Here is a 21,002-nt window from a genome sequence, read left to right as displayed (position 1 = left end):
AAAGGCAAACCAGTCTGTTCTCCTTCTGTTTAATTCTGGAACCAATTAGGTATCCATTTGTACTCTCTGTCCCAAATAGATATATACCAATGGACAAGTTCTATAAATTATCTATCCAACTATATAATCCGAGTATTAGACATTCTTCAACCATCTGTTTTTTTCCTATGTAGATTGTCAGGCTAAACTGTCTATAGTACTTGGAGATCTCTTCCAGGAGACTCTTCAATGTTCTAGAGCTTGATACAACCAGCATTGCCATTTACAAACAAGGACTTCCAGGAAATCTGCCTAGCCTCAGGAATCCTTCTTCAACTTGAACTTCAACTTCAACCTCAACTTGAACTCTGTATCTTCTCCATCAGAGTGGTAAAAATCTTTGGCAAACACATCTCTTTGTTTTATGTCTCATCTGAGATTTGTGATCAGAAAATACTTGAACAGTTTTATTTTCATTGTTCTGTGTTTCAAGGAATTTTAAATTACTTTGATGTATGATTGGTAGACATTTAAAAAAAAAAGAATCCTAACAGTGTTTTAATCTAAGGAATTAACAGATGATAAGCTTGATGAGATCTTGTATTTTTGACATCTTTCAGTTAATTTTGTGATGGTGAAAACTTACCTATTCCCTATTAAAACCTGAGTCATGAATACTCTCAGTGCATGTGCATATGACTCTCATTAAAGTTTCATAAGGGTGGGAAAGAAGACATATGTCAGCAACTGTTAATGCTCTCTCAATTGTTTTTTTTAACATTAACTAGGTCTAAATTGTCTTTATTATTTTCTCCTATATTTTTATATCCTATCCTCCTTTTAACACCATATGAATTGATTCCTTAATGTCCTCCCAACTGGGTCACCTCCAATGTAGACCTCTTCAATGTACATATGGTTTAATCCAGGGGTGGGAACTTGCAGCCTTGAGGCACATGTGGCCTTCTAGGTCCTAGGGCATGGCCTTTTGACTGAGTCCAAGTTTTACAGAACAAATCCTTTTATTAAGGGGGTTTATTCTGTGAAGTTTGGATTCAGTCAAAGGGTCACACTTGAGGACCTAGAGGGCCACATGTGGCCTCAAGGCCACAAGGTTCCCCACCCCTGGTCTAATCCAACTGCTTTGTTCTTCATTCTTTTTAGTGTCCTTTCTGCCTCCTCTTTAAGTACATCTGGAGCTATCATGTATGAGCCCAAGTGTGGTGGTTCTCTTGTGCTTTTTGAGGAAAACAGTTTATTTTTAATTAAAATCTTTACAGATCTTTTCCATTTTTCTTCTGTTTGTTCTCCTCCTTTCATTTTCATCCTCAAATGTCCTCAGGGTAACTTTGCTTAATTGAGTCTCTCATCTCTCTACTACATCTCTTTTTTTACGAGGTAATACAGTTCATAATCTTCTATCATCCTTATTCATAAGATTTTACAAATCAGTTTATATAGCTAGTTCCCAATTAGTGCAAATAATGAATCCCATAAAGTAGTTCACATTATTTAAATTTAAGTTTCATATTTCCACCAGGCTGGAACCAATTAGCATATTTTGCATAATCATAATTTCAATAGTGTGAATTCAAATACATGCTACCACTTCATTATCCATACTAATCAGGATTTAGCTGTATTCTAAATCAGTGATGTCTTTGGCCACTGTCTCCCTGTGTTTGTTAAGTAAATCAAGTGTTTGTTAACTACACACTAGAGTACTTTTTAGTTCAGTTAAACCTAAAATTATTGTAATTGGTGTTGGTGACTCAAACAATAACAGCATTTTAAACTACCTACTATGTGTTAGGCACTGCACTACAGGGCTAAGTATACAAAGATAAAATAGAAACATGATACTAGACTAACATGGTCATTTGCCAGACCATGCTAGACTGAGGCCATGGGGTGGGCAAACTTCCCCAATCTCTGCATTTATCTGCCCTCACAGTTTGCCCTGGGTTTATTGCTCAGGGGTTGCCTGTCTTGTCAATAGTCATACTAGGATCCCAGAATTTCAATTCCAACACCACCTCAGATTCCTCTTCCTCTTTTTAGTTCTTCATCCTCCCTAGCAGGGAGAGGAAGGGAGTAAAAAAAATAAATAAATAAAATAAAGGGAACATGAATCCAATGAAACAGTTTTCTTCCCAACACAGAAAAGGGAATGCTAAGCAGAAAATAATTGTAGAATAATTTTAATCAGTTAAGTTGGTGATAGTCAAGCATCACTGGGATATTTGCAATACGGTTGCTCGTTAGATATTTTTCATTTTACCTCCACTGAGGATAGCCTTACTGACACCAAAGGGGTCTTTTTTCCCCTAGTTCTCTTTCCTTAGGTGACACTCTCCCAGCCCTTGCCCCCTGACTCTGCTCCTGCCACCATCACTGCTACATTTGATCCAGCAGTCAATATCTCACTTCTCAGGCACTCAGGAAGGAAGTCCCTGAACCAAATGGAAGGAGACAAGAACAGGAGAATGCATCCCAGGCCCAAGGTTGCCTAGGAGGCCATGAGCTCACAGGCCTAGGCCATCAAGGGGAATACCATAAAAGTGTTAAAGTCCATTATTACCACTAATAATAATGTCATTACCTTTGGGATAGTAATGCTCAATATTGCCAATAATCATAATTACTATTGGGAAAATACTGCAAATTATTGCCAATAATCATAGTGTAATTACTATTGTGATAGTAATGCCCAATATTGTCAATAATCATAATTGCTTTGGATAATAATGCAAATTATTGCCAATAATCATAGTATAGTTGTTATTGAGATAGTAATGTCCATTTTTGCCAATAATCATAGTAAAATATTTAGATGGAGCTAAGAGGGTCTCATTCTTATGTCTCAAGTTCTTCAGTTGTGAACAATTTTTCATGACCCTGAGGACCACAGACCTTTCTATCCTCCGCTATCTCTCAAAGACTGTCCAAGTTCATGTTCATTGTCTCCATGATACTCTCTATCTATCTCATCCTCTGCTGTCCTCTTTTCCTTTTGCCTTCAATCTTTTCCAACATCAGAGTCTTTTCCAGTGAAAAGAACAAATACTTTGTGACCAAAGAATATAAGCATCAGTTTAAGGCTAACAAGAAAGAAAGGCCTATGGGGCGGGGATTGTCCCTTTATTATATCCATGGACTTGTGGCACAGCAGCAGTTAATGAATGGTGTCACATGGTCTATAGGAAGCAGAGGATGCTGGCCACTGCTCTAAAGTGTATGGAGAAGCAGGGGCGGGGAGGGGGGCGGTAAGGAAAGAGAAGAAAATGAGGGGGAAGCCTCTTCATTACACTTCCCCAAGAACACACTATTATAGAATAGAAGGAATTATAATAAAAAAATATGATATGCAATGAAATAACTCAATCTTGACCTATTCAAACAACTTATCAATAGTAAAAAATGGAGCATGGATATCAGAAGGGACATTAACTCTGATGAGTAGTACAATCATTATTTTTGCTTAGGTAAATAGGGAGAATTTCATTCATATTTTACAGGAAAGAAGACTGAGACTGAGAGAAGTTGAATGGAATGTCCAAGATCATAAATTAATAAAAAGCAGAGATGAGAATAATATAGGTCTTAGACCAAGTCCAGCCCCTAACCTGGTGCATTCCATCCTATGCCTCTCCTCAGTCTTCTGTCTTCCCGGAAGTACTTCCCATATACCATCTCCCCTTCAATCAGTCACTGAACAAGTGGGCAGTGATGATAGTTAACATTTATATTGCACTTACTATATGCCAGGCCCTTTTTCCAAGTGTTTTACAACCATCATCTCATTTGATCCTCGCAACGACGCTGGGAAGTGAATGCTTTTATTATCCACCATTAAACAGATGAGGAAACTGAGACAAACAAAGTGACTTGCCCAGGGTTATACAAGTTAGTAAGTGTTTGAAGTCAAATTTGAACTCAGGTCTTCCAGACTCCGTGTCCGGCACTCAATCCGCTGTGCCACCTAGCTGCCCCATTTACTAAACGCCCACTCTGTAGCAGGCACTGTGCTAGATTGGAGGTGGCAAAGATAAAAATGAGCCTTCCCCTGATTGAATGGAGTTTACACCCTATCTTTATCCCCCCCTACCAAGCTGTTTCTTCCTCCTCCAAGACCTTAAGGTGAATTATCCTCCATGTGAAGATTACAAAAAAGAAAGGAAGAAAGAAAGAAAGAGAGAGAGGAAGGAAGGAAGGAAGGAAGGAAGGAAGGAAGGAAGGAAGGAAGGGAGGGAGGGAGGAAGGAAGAGAAAGAAAGAAAGAAAGAAAGAAAGAAAGAAAGAAAGAAAGAAAGAAAGAAAGAAAGAAAGAAAGAAAGAAAGAAAAAGGAAGGAAGGAAGGAAGGAAGAAAGAAAGGAAGAAAGGAAGGAAGGAAGGAAGGAAGGAAGGAAGGAAGCAAGGAAGGAAGGAAGCAAGGAAGGAACGAAGAAAAAGAAAGAAAGAAAGAAAGAAAGAAAGAAAGAAAGAAAGAAAGAAAGAAAGAAAGAAAGAAAGAAACACACTACTACGGGGGCTGGAGCAAACTGTTCTCTGCTTCTGTTTCTGAGTTTCAATATCACCTGTGCATACTCTGATGCTGAGCTCATGTCTGTGTGTGATTACTTGAATAAATATCATTCCCTAACAATAGGCAAAATGTTCTTATTCTACAAAAGTGTGCCCAGGCATTGCTGAAGCTGCCAAGGAACATGCACAGGCTTTATTTAGAGACAGGAAAGTATGGGGGATGGGAGGCATATTAATGTAAATGTCAATCCAGTTTATAATAAATCTGTAGCATATGCTTATTACTCAATAATATGGATATTTTTGAACCATTTAGTTGGGTTTTTATTGAAAAAACCTACAGGAAAACAATAGTCAGAAAGACAAGCCCCTGGCAAACCAAGTCTGCTTTGGGATAAATTTTTTAAGGGCAGTATTGAATGGAGTCCAGTTATAGAGAGAAATACAACAAAGCATATTTGAGAAATGTGTTACAGATTTTTCCTTTAGTGTCAATTATGATGTATTCAGCCTCTGCTAGGTCATGTTTAGAATTTAATTCTTTCCTTAAACTCTTTGATCTGACTTTGCTTCCCCAATTTGGGTTTTAACTTGTTTTTTTCTTGAGCTTGCATTGGGGATTTTCCACATCCAGGAGTTCTCTATTATCAAGGACATCACAGGTCCATTTCTTATCCCTATCCTTATTTTTTCTTGTACTTGCTTAAACAAGATTTGCCAGAAGCCTCCATGAACAAGCAGATTAGGCAAACTGCTGAGAAAAATGGATGCCGGCCCTGAAGCCCTGTGTCCATGTTGGTAGCTGATGGTGTTGTACTTGGCACACACCCACAGGGAACCTGCTACTACCGAGGTGCAAGTTCATGCCTCATAAAGCTGGGATCCATCCTGGCAAGTTTGCTGTTGGCACCAGCTTTAGTTCAAAGCCTTTGCAAAGGCTGCTTTAGCCCTCAATAGCACTCTCAGGGACATCAATCTCTGGGTACCTTTGCCCCTTTCTAAGATTGATAAGTTACTTTATGGCACAGACAAATGCCCACATGGAAGTTACAACAAAGGAAAACGATTTAAGTTTTATGGTGCCTTTCATCTCACTCTCTCAAAGAGATCCTTATCTGGGAGAATAGCTCCATGTTAGGGAAGTGTTATAAAGGACTCATGTGTAAACTTCAGCGTGTCCCTCTCAGACTCATACTCTCTTTGGTGCTTTTTTCTGTACTGCCAAGGAAGATATTGGAAGAACTCCAGCAAAGGTCTTGTGCTGCTTAACTTATTTTTTTAATCAATAACTTGGATAATGGTAAGAATAGCTTATGCTTGCCAGATTTACAGATGACAAGAGACACAGTTGACCTACTGGATTGCAGTGTAAGAACCAAAAAAGATTTCAACAGCCTAGATAGCATTTAGGCCGTATCTAACAAGATGGAATTTAATAGTGATAAATATAAAAGTATACACTTGGGTTCACAAGATCAATTTCACCAATGCAAGATGAGGAAGGCATGGCAAGATAGCCATTTGTCTGAAAGAAAAAAAAAGATCTGGGGACTACATGCTTGAAATAAGCCTGCAATTTCATACAGCATTCAAAAAAAAAAAAACCAATGGCCTCTTAGGCTGCATTGAAAGGCACAGTGAAGTTTCTGTGCCCTGTCCTGGTCGAATCAAATTGTGTTTGGAAGGACAATGATAAACCAGATAGTGTCTAGAGGAGACCAATTAATACGTTGAATTACCTTTAACATGCCATGTGAAGATTTGTGAAGGCACTGGGAAAGAGATGATTCAGAGGATGCACAATAGCTGTCTTCAAATACCTGAAGAGCTTTGTTCTCCTTGGAAGCAGAAGACAGAAGCCAGGGGTGGGTGGGTTGAAGTTCTCAAAAAGCAGATTTCTTTGTTGTTCAATAGTTCCAGTTGTGTTGGACTCTTCATGACTCCATTTGGGGTTTTCTGGGCAAAGATACTAGAGTGGTTCTGGTAAGTATAAGAAAAAAAGACTTCCTGTCTAAAAGTAAAATGAGCTGCCTGAAGAAGTAATGGGTTTCCCCTCACATAAGGTATTTAAGCAGAGGCCACTTGTTGAGTGTGCATCAGCTGGAACTTTCATGTTGGAGGAGAGGGCCTCTAACGGCCCTTCCAGCTCTAATGATCACCTTAAGTCAGGATCTTACTGGTTATATATTTAGGTCCTACAGTCTTGGCTTCTAGCTCGCCTTCTGGATCAAGGGCCGGATAGAGTGGAATACACAAAATGGAATCGGGATGTCCTAGCATGATAAAGAGCAATGCTGGTCTCACCAAGAAAATTTGAGTTCAAGTCCTTGAATTGATGGTGGATTTATTGTTAGAGATCATACAACTAGTGCAACTCACTCATTTTGCAAATGAGTAAACTGAGGTCTGGGTGGTAAAGGTTGCCTGGTTCTTTCACTGTCTGATTCCATTATCTCTTCTCAGCTAAATTACATCTATTCTATCTGCCTCATAGGGCTGTTGTGAAGGTCAAACGAGGCATCTGTGGAAGCACATTGTAAACTAGTGAATGTTACAGGAATAGGACTTACTGCTGAGAGGCAGTATGGAATAATGGACGGAAAAAGCCTTAGAGTTAGAAGACGTGCTTGATGGGCATCTCTGGTATTTAATTAGTTCTGCATCTCCTTGAGTATACACGCTCTGTCTACTTCTTAGGGTTCTTGTGAGGATTAAATGAGCTGCTCTACGGAAAATGCTCCGTAAAACTGAAAGTGTTACATGAACCTTCACTACTTTTTCATCATCAAAAATTCCCCTTCCCTATCACTCCTTCTTCCCTCCTCCCTCCAAAAGAAAAAATAGATTTCTCCCAAATACTGTGTAAAGCTTGATATTTCAATACCAGGCTGCAGTCCATAAGGAATGCACAAATAACCCTGGGAGAGATGAGATTTTGAGTTCACATCAAGATATGATGACTGATATCAGTTCTTTTTCTGAGAATAGATTTTGATGGAAAGAATTGGAAAGGATGACTGAATTAGAGGGAGGGTAGGAACTGGGTGTGGGGTGGGGAGAATGACAGAACACTGGCACTGACTTATAGGAACTGGGTTCAAAGTCAGCCTCTGATGCTTACTACCCCCTGTGACCTTGGACCAGTCACTTACCAAAATTGTGCTTCATTTTTTTTAACTATAAAATGGGAGGATTTGGACCCAATAGATGGCCCCTGAGGTCTCTTCCAACTCTGGATCTGTGAACCTCAATGACAAATTTGTCCATGGCAAACCCTGGGTAGGAATTGGGGGTAGATGGATATAAAGTCCAGAATTTCCCTGGCTGGGGAACCATGTACCTCCCCCATAACCATGGGGTATTCTTTTGAAGAAGCCACAGAGTTCTAGACTGATTATAGGGAGTAACCTAATCAATCATCATGAATACTTACAAACAGGGCAATCTTTGGTCTGGGGCAAAGGCCAGACAGTTTAGTGGATCCCCCCTAAAGGACCCCAAAAATCCTCATGGTAATTATAGAAAACAGACCAAGGCAGAAGGAGCTAGAAAATGCATCACTACTGATTGGTGTATAGTTTTCTGATTAGAAATGAGCTTGGGAGTAGAGCCAATGTTATGACCAAACATAAATTTGTGTATGGATCACGTACTGGTCACGTATGGGTCACAATATTCTTATTATGGCTTTTATAGGTCGTAGTATCTTAAGTTTTGACTCAGTGTCTAAAATATAATTCATTATCTAAGTTATGATTGTAAACAAGTCACCATGCCCCGGCTTCCACCTTTCACAGAGTTTAAGTTTTTATGGTTTTAACTTAGTACAGTATTTTAGGCTTTTTTCCCAATAGGAACTCTACAATAGGAGAAAGATGGGGGAACAAAGAGAAATAAGGCTTCAAGGAGGTTTGTGGTGATAATTTGTCTTAAAATTCGGAGGGAATTAAATTGTACAGTGGATAGAACACCGGCCCTGGAGTCAGGAGAACCTGAGTTCAAATCCGGCCTAGACAGTTGACACTGAGCAAGCCACTTAACTCCAATAGCGTCGCAAAAAAAAAAAAAAAAGATTTGACATTAAATTCATTTTCTTATATAAAAGCCAAAGTCATCTTTCACTCCAGGAAACACATCTTCCCTAGGAACATAATAGCTCAGAGAAACCATCCTCTCCCTACTCTCTTCTTTCCTTCATGGGAACTACTTTCTAACTACGCTAATTCCATGAGATTTTTTTTTCCTTTTTTATGGATGAAACCATCCCGAAAGCACCCAAAGCTGGTAGCACACCCTGAGGAGTCATCAAAACCAAGAGCCTTTGCCCTACTCTTTCCCATCCCATCTTTCTGCTCCATCCTCACTGAGGCCCTGCCTTACTGAGGCACCCCTTCTGGGGAGAAGGTAAGTGAGTGATAGTCTCTCCCCCTCTGCCCAAGACAAGCATGAACCCAGCCTGGAAAGGACTGCCCTAGGCTTGCTTCCACTTGCCCTTCTCTAACCAGTCATCAGGTTGGGAGAATTTCTCTGGATACCTTTTTTTTTCAATCACACAACAGAGGCCCCATCCACCTCTCAATCTAGAATCTTGTGAACCAAAGCAAACCGAAATGAGCAACCTACAATTACTGCAGAAAGTATGGCATTAGCATGTATGCCACGAAGGTGTCCTTTTGTCAACACACTGTGGATGAAGGTGCCAATTAAAATCAATTCAATATTGAATTAATATTTTGATAATGGCTCCAAGAATGTCTTTGGTTTCTAATTAAGGGATTAAACAAGCAAAGCATCGTGTCATTTGGGCTCTTTGAATAAATGGATATTTTTTTTTGCATAGAAAATGAAAAACTAGTATGCTGAGCACAGAAATACTTTGTCTACAATTTCGAATCTTCACCTCAGATCTCATAGGAATGTTCTAAAGGAAAAAGCATTGTAAATCTTAAAGTACTATACACAGATGAGCTAATGATGTTTGAGGTGGGGGGGGGAACCCAAGGAAGGCTTCCAGTACATTGGGTAGCTGCTCTGCAGAGACATACAGGAAGATATCACCGTCATCATCATCACATTTCTATGGTACTTTAAGGTTTGAAAAATCACCTTATAAATGTATTGTCTCCATTGATCCTTACAACAACCTCATAGGTAAGGAAATGAAGGCTGTTAGAGGTGAGGTAAGTAATTTGTCCAGGATCACACAACTCCTAAGGGTCTGAGGCAGGAGTCAAATTCAGATATTCATGACTCCAAGTTCAATAGTCTTAAGCTTGCATAGACAACAATCATACAAGATGAGAAAGCATGAGGCCCAGAGAGTGCAATATGCGATACGGGACACCAATTTGTCCATCCAGGAACACTGTTGTTGTTGTCCTTTTTATAAATAATTTTGAGGACAGATGGGAATTTGAACAAATTTAAAGACCCAGGACCACTACAGATGGGAAGAGTTTCCCCATATCCACAGTACATGGTGGATACAGCTTTGGAGAATGGGAAAAGGGAAGAAAACATAGCCATTAAAAGCCATCCAAATTCCTCTCACAGCAACTTCTGGGCATGTGATAAAATCTGGAGGCTATACAGGAATTTGAAATATCTGAGAGTAAAAGATACAACAGAGGGAATGTGAGAGCATGTCCCCTAAGCAAACTGGTGGGAGGAATTTTAGGAAAGAAGTCTGGCTTCCTGGGAAAGTTTAAAGTAAGCTCCAAGCACACACATAATTTTATGTGCCACATCTTCACAGAATCACAGACTCAAAGTTGGAAAGAGTCGAAAAGGTCCTTCCCAACCCTTTACTGAGCAAAAATCCTCTCTCTGCCATCCCTGACAACTGATCATCCAGCATCCTTTTGAAGATCTCCAGTAATATGGAACTCATTACCTCTTGAGGCCACCACTGATTCTACTTTTAGAAAGCTCTAATTATGTTTATTAAGATGAGTTAAATATTTATTGTAAGGATTTTTTTCCTAAAGGAGTGTATTCATAAGGATGTTCAACCCATGCCGAGGATCACTTGTTCAATTTTTTCTTGTGAAAAAAATTCACTGGGCTTGGTAAGCTGGATCCAACTCTGAAAATAAAGCTAAGAATGAGGTGGAGTCCCAGCCACAATCCCACCATCTACTAGAAGCCTATCCCAATGCCCATTAACTCTAGTGCCTTCTCTCTGTCTATTATTTCAAATTTCCCTGATATAGTTTATTTGTCCATAGCTGTTTGCACACTGTCTGTCCTCTGTACTGTGAGCTCCCTGAAAGCAAGGACTCTCTCGGTTTTTCTTAACCTTTCTTTGTGTCCCCAGCGCTTAGCACAGTGCTTATCACATAGTAGGTGCTTAATGAGAACCTACTGACCAATTGACTGGAGCAGAGGATAGATCCCTGGACTTTGTAGTCAGGAAAACTGACTTTGTAACCTATCTCAGACATTTATGAGCTATATGACCCTGGGCAAGTCATTTAACCTCAGTTTCCTTATTTATAATATTAGAATCCTTAAAAAACCAATCCCCATTATAAAATAAAAATAGAAAGTACTTCACAGGGTTGTTGTGAGAATCAAATGAAAATTATATGGATACATATGTGTATGTATATAGTGCTTTACAAGTTTTAAAACATTATTTAACTGATAGGTTATTTTTATCATCCTCCTCTGATTATTAGTATTATTTCCACCAGAACTGGGGAAAAATCAAAGATTCAAAGAACACTAGTGTGGGAAAGGACCTTATAGGTACAATCCACACCCAAATCATGAATTCTATCCACTATCATTCTCAACTTGAAGATTTCCAGCAAAGGAGATCCCACCACTTCATAAGGCAGTCCATTCCACACAGGGATAATCCTGTCAGGAGTTCTTAACCAAGGGCCAGAGAACTTATTTCTAAACATATTTTGAAAACTATATTTCCATATAATCAGTTTCCCATGTAACCCTGTGTGTTTTATTGTATGCGTTTAGACATCTTATTCTGAGAAGGGGCCCATAGACTTCACCAGCCTGTCAAAGGGGTCCAGGACACAAAAATGGTTAAGAATTCTTTTTGCAATTGTTAAGAAGTGTTTCCTTACATACAGCCTAAATCTGGCTGGCTGCCAATTTCTATGGATTGATCCTATTTCTTCTCTCTGCATCAAAGCAGAAAGACTCTTAACTCCTCTTATACATGGTAATCCTTCAGATATTTGAAGTTAGTTACCATGGTCTCTAAAGTTTTCCTTTTTCCAGGATAAATATTCTCAATTTATTCAAGCAATCTTTACATGGCATGGCTAGGTACAGTGGAAAGGACTCTCAAATGTATAAATACTCTATCAAATACTACCAGTGGGATTTTAGGTAATCACTGGTCTTCAAGTTTCCTTCTAGCTCTAAATCTATGATCCTAGGGTACTTTATTATTGTCTTCTGGCTGCACTCTAGATACTTTTAAAAGTGGTTTCTAAAACATGGTGCATAGAACTGAATGCAGTAATCTAGAAGTTGTTTCTCTTAATGCAGGTGAAGATTTCACTAATATTTTTAGCTCTTAAATTCTGCTGCTGACTTATACTGGGCTTTTGGTCCAGTAGAACCTATAGGGTTTGTTTTTCTTTATAGAAACTGTGCAGTTTGTGTGTTGTGGGGTCATCTTGAAAGAATTCATAGACTCAGACCATCCCCAACCTAAGCAAAGTCATTTATGTCTCTCAGGAAGAGGGCTGAGTTCCAAGAAGGAACCGGCAGCTTAGTGAAAGCAAGACAGGGATTTTTATAGGACAAAAGATCATTTCAAAATATATAAATATTAAAAAGGCAGGAGGGGTTTGTCAAGAGATTAGGCAATAGGGGAGCCTCAGTGGAACTGTGCACACAATTTCCCATAATGTATACAGAAAAACCCATTTAGAGAGGCATGCACGTATGGTAATGATATTATAATAAGCCTCTCTGTGTCATAACTTCACCTGAAGGACAGATTTTGCTATTACTGTGCAGGTGCTACTAAGGGAAAGTCCCTTCTATTGTTTTGGGGTCCACATCCTGCTTGGGCATCTTGGCGGTACTGCTTTCTGATTGGCTGACTATTGTGGTCCTGTCTGAGACTAGATGGATGTGGTTATGGTTGAGTGCATGGACACACCTGCTATTTCTGTGGGGAATATGAGGAAGTTGGGACAGGGGCTGGGAGCAGTAGCTAGGTAGAGGCTCTGCCTGGCATACAGTAGGTTTTTAATCAATGCTTCTTGATAAATAAAAAGCATTGATTACAACTGTTGTGTTCCAGGTACTGTGCTGAAAAAGCAATGCCAACTCAAAAGGAGCTTATATCCTACCTAGATATTCTCTATCCTTGACTTGTAAAATTGATTTTCAAACCCAAATGCAGGATTTTCCATTTATCCCCATTACATTTCATTTTGTCAGCTTCGCTCAACCATTCTAAGCTGTTGGAAATTTTTTAAATGACAATTCCATCATCTGGTATATTACCTTTCACTTCATAATCTGCAAATTTAATAAGTATTTCTTGCAACAATGCCTTAATCCAAATTATCAGGGTAAAAACATCTCAAGCAGAACAGGGACAAGTACAGAATCCTGTGTCACTACATTGATAATCTTACTTGAGGTTGTTATCTCTTCACTAATGCACTCTCTTTGGATTTGGTCAGCAAATCAATTGAGGACCCCTGTGAAAACTACTCTCACCCAATTCTCTTCTCCTTTATTTTGTCTTTAAGTATACCATGAGAATTTCTGAAGGGCTATGATGAGATCTATCTCTACTATCCTGTCCTTGACTAATATCAATCTAGTAACCTTTTCAACAGTGACAATAAAAAAAATAGATTAGATTAGTCTAACTTACTCTTAAGGAGCTTATAGTGGTTATTAGTGATCACCTCCTCGATTTCTAAGTGTTCACAAATGATCCCTTTAATAAGACGTACTAGATTTTTACTAAGACTCAATGTCAAGCTCATTAGATTCTGGTTTGAAACATTTTCCTTTTTCTCCTTTCTTGAAAATTGGGACATCTCCTTATCTTCAGTCAAACTATCTATGTAGCCTCAGGCAAAGGCGAAGATTGTGTCAATGAGTTGACCCTAAGAAGTCTGTGGCAAGAATGTTTTTAATCTTTAGCCAAGTTGATAATGGGATCCATAAAACTGCCCTTCTATTGGCTTCATGTCTACTTCTTGGCTCAGTACTTGGAGGGCACCAAGGGTGAACTAGGGTTATAAAATGAGAAAATAGGGTGGTTTTTTTTTCATTTGGGAAGATTTCAGAGTCTCAATGAGTGGATAAAACTTTAGTTATTGGCCTTCTGTAGCGCTGGGCCCATCTGTTGGCCTCATGTACAGAATTCTATGTTTGGAGTCTAGAGCCACCAATCTGAATGTCACTAAGCTAGGTTTGGGGTTGTGAAACTTTGCTTTTGTGACAAGAAGTCTTCAGGGCCACGATTAACAGAGAAGAGAATTTAAACTCAAGAAGTATAGCATTCTATACATTCAGCCCATCTGCTAGCCTTATGGTCCGAACTGAACTTGGGGCCTGAAAGAATTATGAGAATCACTGCACTGCATTTACTTCAAGAAGTTGTTTTTAAAGACCCAATTAAATGAAGAAGGGAGATCAACTGTGACAACTAGCCTCTGTTCTGCCTAGGTGGCCAAGACATAGTTCAAAATGAACCTTTGAATTATATACCTAGAAAACTTCATGACTTCTTCTTAAAGGAAGATGTCTTTCTTGAAATAATCTAAATTAAGACTTTGGATTATGACTTCACTTGTCAAACTACAAGGATGCTAGTTAATAGAGCTATAACTAATAATTACTTCATGTAGGTGGGCAGGACATAGGGAGAAAGAGGTATGGCAGTTTAGATAATAGTCCATGTAAAATGAGACCCAAAAGAGTGAAGCCACAGCAAAAGGACCTGGAGATGACAGCCTGATGCTAAGCCTTGGAATGGTCTAAGCACCCTAAGGCAAAATCCTGCTTGCTCAATGCTAGCTTGACTTTCAAGTTCTCTACAACCTGAGCCTTTTCTCTCTTTCCAGTCTTCAGACACTTTGCTCCCCTGGAGGCACTCTGGCATTCAGCTGCACTGGCCTACTAGCTGTTCACACTCTTATCTCCTAGTTCCATTCCTTTATTATTGGCCAGCCCTCATGCCTGGAATGTTCTTCCTCTTCACTTCTACTTCCTTCAAGATTCTGATTAAAAATCACCTTCTGCAGTCAGCTTTCCCAGTCTTCCCAACTGCTAGAGCCTTCCACTCTATGGTTACTGTCCATCTAACACTCTCTCTCTCTGTCTCTCTGTCTCTCTCTGTCTCTCTCTGTCTCTCTCTCTCTCTGTCTCTCTCTGTCTCTCTCTCTCTCTCTCTCTCTGTCTCTGTCTCTGTCTCTCCTTACACACACACACACACACACACACACACACACGTGTGTAGATAGATAGATAGATAGATAGATAGATAGATAGATAGATGTATATCTTGTATTAGCGTACACTTTGCTACAATGCGAGTTCCTTGAGGACAAGGACTGATTTTGTCTTTCTTTGTTTCTCTGTCTCTTAGTATAAGAAGCCTTTAATAATGCTTGTTGAACGGCTGCTTGTGGTTCAAGTGCTAAAATGAATGATGGTGGGAGACTCTGTACCTAGTCATCTAAAGTAAAAGTAATTTTGCTGGACACCCAGTAAATACTTAACAAATGGGCCGCTAGGTGTCACAGTACATAGAGCACTGGATCTGGGATCAGGAAGACCTGAGTTAAAATCCTGCCTCAAATACTTACTGGCTGGGCAAATCATTGAACCTTCCTTAGCTTCAGTTTCTTTATCTGTAAAATGGGAATAATCGTCCATACCTCCCAAGGTTATTGTAAGGATCAAATGACAAAATATTTATAAAGCACGTTGTAAACTGTAAAGAGTTAGCTATTATTATTATTATTATCATATTATTATTATTATAAATTCTAGCTGTTATTATTAAGTATATATTCATTGAATTTCATTAATAATTAATTAATTAAAGGAAACCTATGGTGGAGAAAAAATAGGGATGGTGATTTCTAGCCATAAACTATGTCTAACGATTTAGAGGCAGAAAAAACCTTGGGAGTAACAGACACAAGCTGATAAATACTCAGTCTATTGAGGAAAGAAGGAAGGACACATATTAAGTAGAGAAACTACATTTCTGAAGTTCCTGCTGATTAATCAGTCTGGGGAAAAAAAGAGGAAAAAGTTCCTAGGCAAGGCAACTTGAGTAATTAAGGACTTAGAAAAGGCTGCTTGTTACTCAAAGGAATAATAGTCTACACAAAAAGCATCCTCATTTTCAGAATAAGTGTGCAAAGGGCACGAAGGAATTGACAAAATGAAATCCATATCTATGTGTGAGGGTTAGAGCAGACTGGGTGAAGTAGAACAAGAGCATAGAATAGTGAAGGCTGTAATAGATTAGCTGAACTGGGTTCAAGCCCTGACACATTCTTATTGTATGACCTTCTGCAATAAAGATATTTCAAAGGGATATATGTCCCTTTAAAACATATATTTATATAATTATATTAAATATATAATTTAAAATTTTAGGAAGAGGAGTACCTTGTTAACTTGACATATTTTAGTGTATATGTGTGTGTATGTGTATTACAAATACACACATTTTAACATATTATATATAATATTCTGATCTAATATATGATATATAAATCTTATGGATACATGTCATATATATTCTAATCTTATTTATCATATATACAAATCATATCTATATATTATACACACATATATATGTATATATGATACACATATATTTGTATATGTCTATGTATGTATTCTCATCTCCCCCTGGATATATGTATGTGTATATTAAAACATGACAAAACTAATAAAGTACTCCTCTTTCTAAAATTTAAATTATATAAATACATATCTTATGTATATATACATACATATACACATATGTGTGTGTATACACACACTAAGATGTGTCAACTTAACAAGCTATACCCCTTCCCAAATTTTTCTACTATACCCCGTTAAGTGTGAGAGACAGATACTACCTGGATCCTCCACCATGACAAGGCAACGGACAAGAATTCCCCAAGGCTTTGAGAGCAGAACACAAATGTTGGCAGGTCCTTCTAATAACTGGAAAAGCTTCAAGTACAAGCCCAACAACACACTGTCTGTGTCCTCTGGAAATCAGGCTTGCCAAATCCAGAGGGGCTTCCCATCACACAGTTGGGCTTATCATTAATGAACATCACAAGCCTCCTCTGCTCATGGCAACTGATGATTAAGGTGTGGGGTAACTAATTTGCACTCTGTGCTAGTAGTAAGAGTACACAGTCCCAAAATCATGTGTCCTTGAAGTGACACACTGAGATATTGCTTAGATGTGAAGCAGTGGAAAAAAAAAAGAGCTAACATAAGACTCAAGAGAGACCTGGGTTCAAATGTAACCTCTGACAATTATTAATTATATGATTCTGGACAAGTCACTTAATGTTCCTTGCCCAGGTGACACTCTAAGATGATATGTTTCAGAGAATTTGATAATCTGCATTGATAGAGGATCTTCACTGGGGGTTCTCTATACCAATAAAATCCTAGGTCTAATTAACCACCCCCCTTAACCATCCAGCCGAAAAAAGAAAAAACTATTTTAACATATGTAACAGGATTTTTCCCCAACAAAAGCTTTGATATAAACTTTTTTTTCCTTAATGAAATATTCCAAAGAAATCATATGATTTTTAAAAAATCTGGTTTGAATGTGTTGTTTCTTTCAGAACATCTTCACATATTGACCTGGTTAGTTTCTAATGACAAACATAAAATATTAATCAGCCACCCACACTGTTGCTTTTTGTCAGATGCCTTTGGGATTGTAATAACCAAATTATGCTCCTTAAAATGCACTGTGAACTATAAAAGCAGGGTTTGTATTTTTCATGGTCATATTACTTTAAGCAGAGCAACATGCCTACATTTAATAGTCCCCTATAATCCTCACTATTTAACCAGAGCATCTAGTCCAATATAGGGCACACTAGGAGCTCAGATCATCTTGATTTTACCAAAGAGCTTCCAAATTTTAATTTTATAGGACTCAGTGAATTTAGAACTGAGGTTTCTCTCCTTTTCACTTATAATTCTTTAGTTACTTTGAAAAGTGTCAGTTAAAGTTAGTCATTTGGCATCACAGGGTCATAGATTCAAAACCAGAAGAGATCCTGGAGACCATCGAGTCCAACTCTGTTAGCAGTTAGTCAGTCAATAAACATTTTTAAAACACCTACTATGTACCAGGTTCCACTGTAACTCAGTGGATAGAGTACCAGGGCTAGAGTCAGGAAGTCATCTTCCTGAGTTCAAATCTGCCCCCAGAAATTTGCTAGTTGCGTGGGGTGAGTCATTTAACCTTGTTTGCCTCAGTTACTTCATCTGTCAAAAGAGATGAAGAAGAAAAATAGCAAACCACTCCAGTATCTCTGCCAAGAAAACCCCAAATGGGGTCACAAAGAGTCAAACACAACTGAAACACGACTGAACAACAAAAACGTGCCAGGTGTTATGCTAAGAGATGGGGATACAAATATCCTTCCCTCAAGTTGATTACCATCTAATAAGGAAAGACAATATACAAAAAGAAGCTGAAAGGGAGAGAAGAGGGCTTATTTTATCAACAGGGACATTAAGGCACAGAGAACTTAATTAACTTACCCAGGGTCACACAGCTAGTAAACTTCCAAGTCAGGGTTTGAACTGAGGTCTTTGTGACTCCAAGCCCACCATGTTATCCACCATGCCGCTTTGGTGCCTCATGAGACAAACTGATAGAATCATAGGATTATAAATCTGAAGCCAAAAGGGACCATACAGGCCATCTAGCTCAACTCCCACATTTTGTGCATGATAGAAACTGAGGCTCAAGAGAGTTAAGTGACTTAACTAAGGTCATACATCATAGGAAGATTTCAAACTCAGGTCTTCTGGCTTCAGAGCCTGGAGTCTCTTTCCATTGTACCATCCTGTTCTCCCTCCCCACAAAAGTAAATTTGTTTATATTCCCTGTAGGATGCATTTCTTCAAACAAAACCTTTTCAATGTTTTATCCTGATGGAGAGCTCTGCTGAGTCTTACCAAGCGGAATTCGTAGAGAGATATAATTTCTGCCATTCTGCGGCTTTAACAAACCCAAATAACTCAGATTCCTCCCATCTTTGATGACTAGTAATAAACAGCACCACGTATGTGAAAAATGGGTGGGTTGATGTTTCTGTGGGAACTAAAATTGAGGGCTTTAAAATGGTAAACATTTAATCAACAGTCTGTTTCACAGACAAATAGGGAAACTTCTGCTATCCATACTTCCTCCAGCCTTCTAGTTTACAGAAGCCTCTGTAAAAGTCGACTGCTTAGGACCAGGGTCAGAACTGCTCTTCAGGTTGGTCGGGGTCAAGCACAGCCATTGAAGACATAGGATCACAAATCTAGACCTGGAAAGGCTCTCCTAGCCTAATCCTCCCTCAGTTTACAGACAAAGAGACTGAGTCTGAGAGATGTCTGAGTCTGAGATGTCAAGTGATACGTACAAGTTCACACAGGTAGTAAATATCATGGGTAGGATTTCAACCCGAATCTCCTGACTCCAGTACCAGAATTCTTTCAACTGTACTGTGCTGCCTCCCTTTTCCAACCAAATAGCAGCATCAAATAGAGGGGCACTAGAACAAATTTGTCCCCATGGTTATTCCACTCTGTGACACTATCTGCACTGAATCATTTCTTTTCTTTTCTTTTCTTTTTTTGGAGAAGAGTCTGGACCAGTCATTCAGAGCATTGTACATGTTATTTCATTTGATCCTCATAACAATCGCATGAGGTAAGTGCCATTATTATCCCCACTTTACAGATGAGAAAGCCAAGCACAGTTATCCCTTCCATGTTGTGACTGGTTTCAACAGACAGCGGATTGGCATGAGAAATCAAATAGGAATTTTGGAGGAGTTTTGTGGAAGCCACAGATGACGCACAAAGGTCAGCAAACAACACAGAAAACATTTAGAAACTCAGAAATACATAAAATATATGTATAGTATTATAAACATATTTTTATTTTTAATACCATAATAATTCAAATTTCTTTCTTCTCTGGTATGAAGGGTGGGCCAAAAAATGTTATTGGGAATTTCTAGATAGCTGGAGTGAGGGGTGGGGGGTCAGGTAACTACCCCCTAACCCCCATGATGTGGAAGGGAAAACTGTATATTCCAGAAAACTGCCAGTGTGCCTATCACTCAACCTGATTCATACAGGGAACTCTCCTCCAGCTCATAATCTTAGCGGGTCAAGAGGTTAGAGGACTTAATCTATGATGACCTAACAAGTATGGGTCAGAGATAAGACTTGAACCTGGGCTGTCCTTCTATTCACTAAACATCTTGCTTCTCCTATAATTGACTCATCACCCTTAAAAAATTTAAGGAATAATCTTATACCTCAAAAATGTGCCTTGAGTTGGCCACTGATATTAAAAAAATATTTTATTTTGGACCTTAATACATGCTCTTCCAATGTGAAAGTCAGTACCTCCAGATGTTAGAGGTCAGGTATTTCATTCACATCCCTGGATGAGTCTGGCATTTCTTGCAGATATGGCTTCCTGCAAAATCTTAGAAGAGACACTAGATTTAGAGCTAGAACAGCCGTGAGAGGACAACTGGTCCAACTCCTTAATTTTACATAAGAAGAGACCCAGAAGGCTTAAATAATAACAGATAATACTTACATACAGTGAAGCGGATAGATTGCCAGTCCGGAGTCAGGAGAACCTAAGTTCAAATTCAGCCTTAGAGATGGTGTGACTCTGGGCAAGTCACTTAACTCTATTTGCCTCAGTTTTCTCCTCTGTAAAATGAGCTGAGGAAGAAAATGGAAAACCACTCCAGAATCTTTGCCAGGAAAACCCCAAATGAGGTCAAGAAGAGTTGGACATGACTAGACAACAAAACATCTATATAGTGCTTACTATGTGCCAGGCATCATGCTCTGCACTTTACAGCTATTACCTCATTTGAGCCTCACAACAACCCTGAGAGGTAGATGAGGAAACTGAGGCCAACAGAAGTCAAGTGACTTGCCCAAGGTCACCAAGGTTGCAAATAGCATAGGCATAATTTGAACACGGGCCCTCTGATTCCAAGTCCAGTGCTTGGCATCTAAAAACTGAAGTGAGCTCTTATAGTTTATGTTTTCCTTCTATAACAGTAGTATTTTATAAGTATCATATAGTATCTTATAACTATAAGTCTTTGCTTTATATCCCACAAACATAATTTTCTACTTATTGCTCTGGGGTGTGGACATGAAGATTTTCATCCATAGCCTTTTGTGGTGTAATCAGATAACTCACTCCAAATTCACCAAAAGGGAATGGATCCCAAATCAGTGTACTCGAA

Source organism: Trichosurus vulpecula, chromosome 6 (assembly GCF_011100635.1).
Source record: "Trichosurus vulpecula isolate mTriVul1 chromosome 6, mTriVul1.pri, whole genome shotgun sequence".
Lineage (NCBI taxonomy): Eukaryota > Metazoa > Chordata > Mammalia > Diprotodontia > Phalangeridae > Trichosurus > Trichosurus vulpecula.
Note: the sequence above shows the minus strand (reverse complement) of the source record.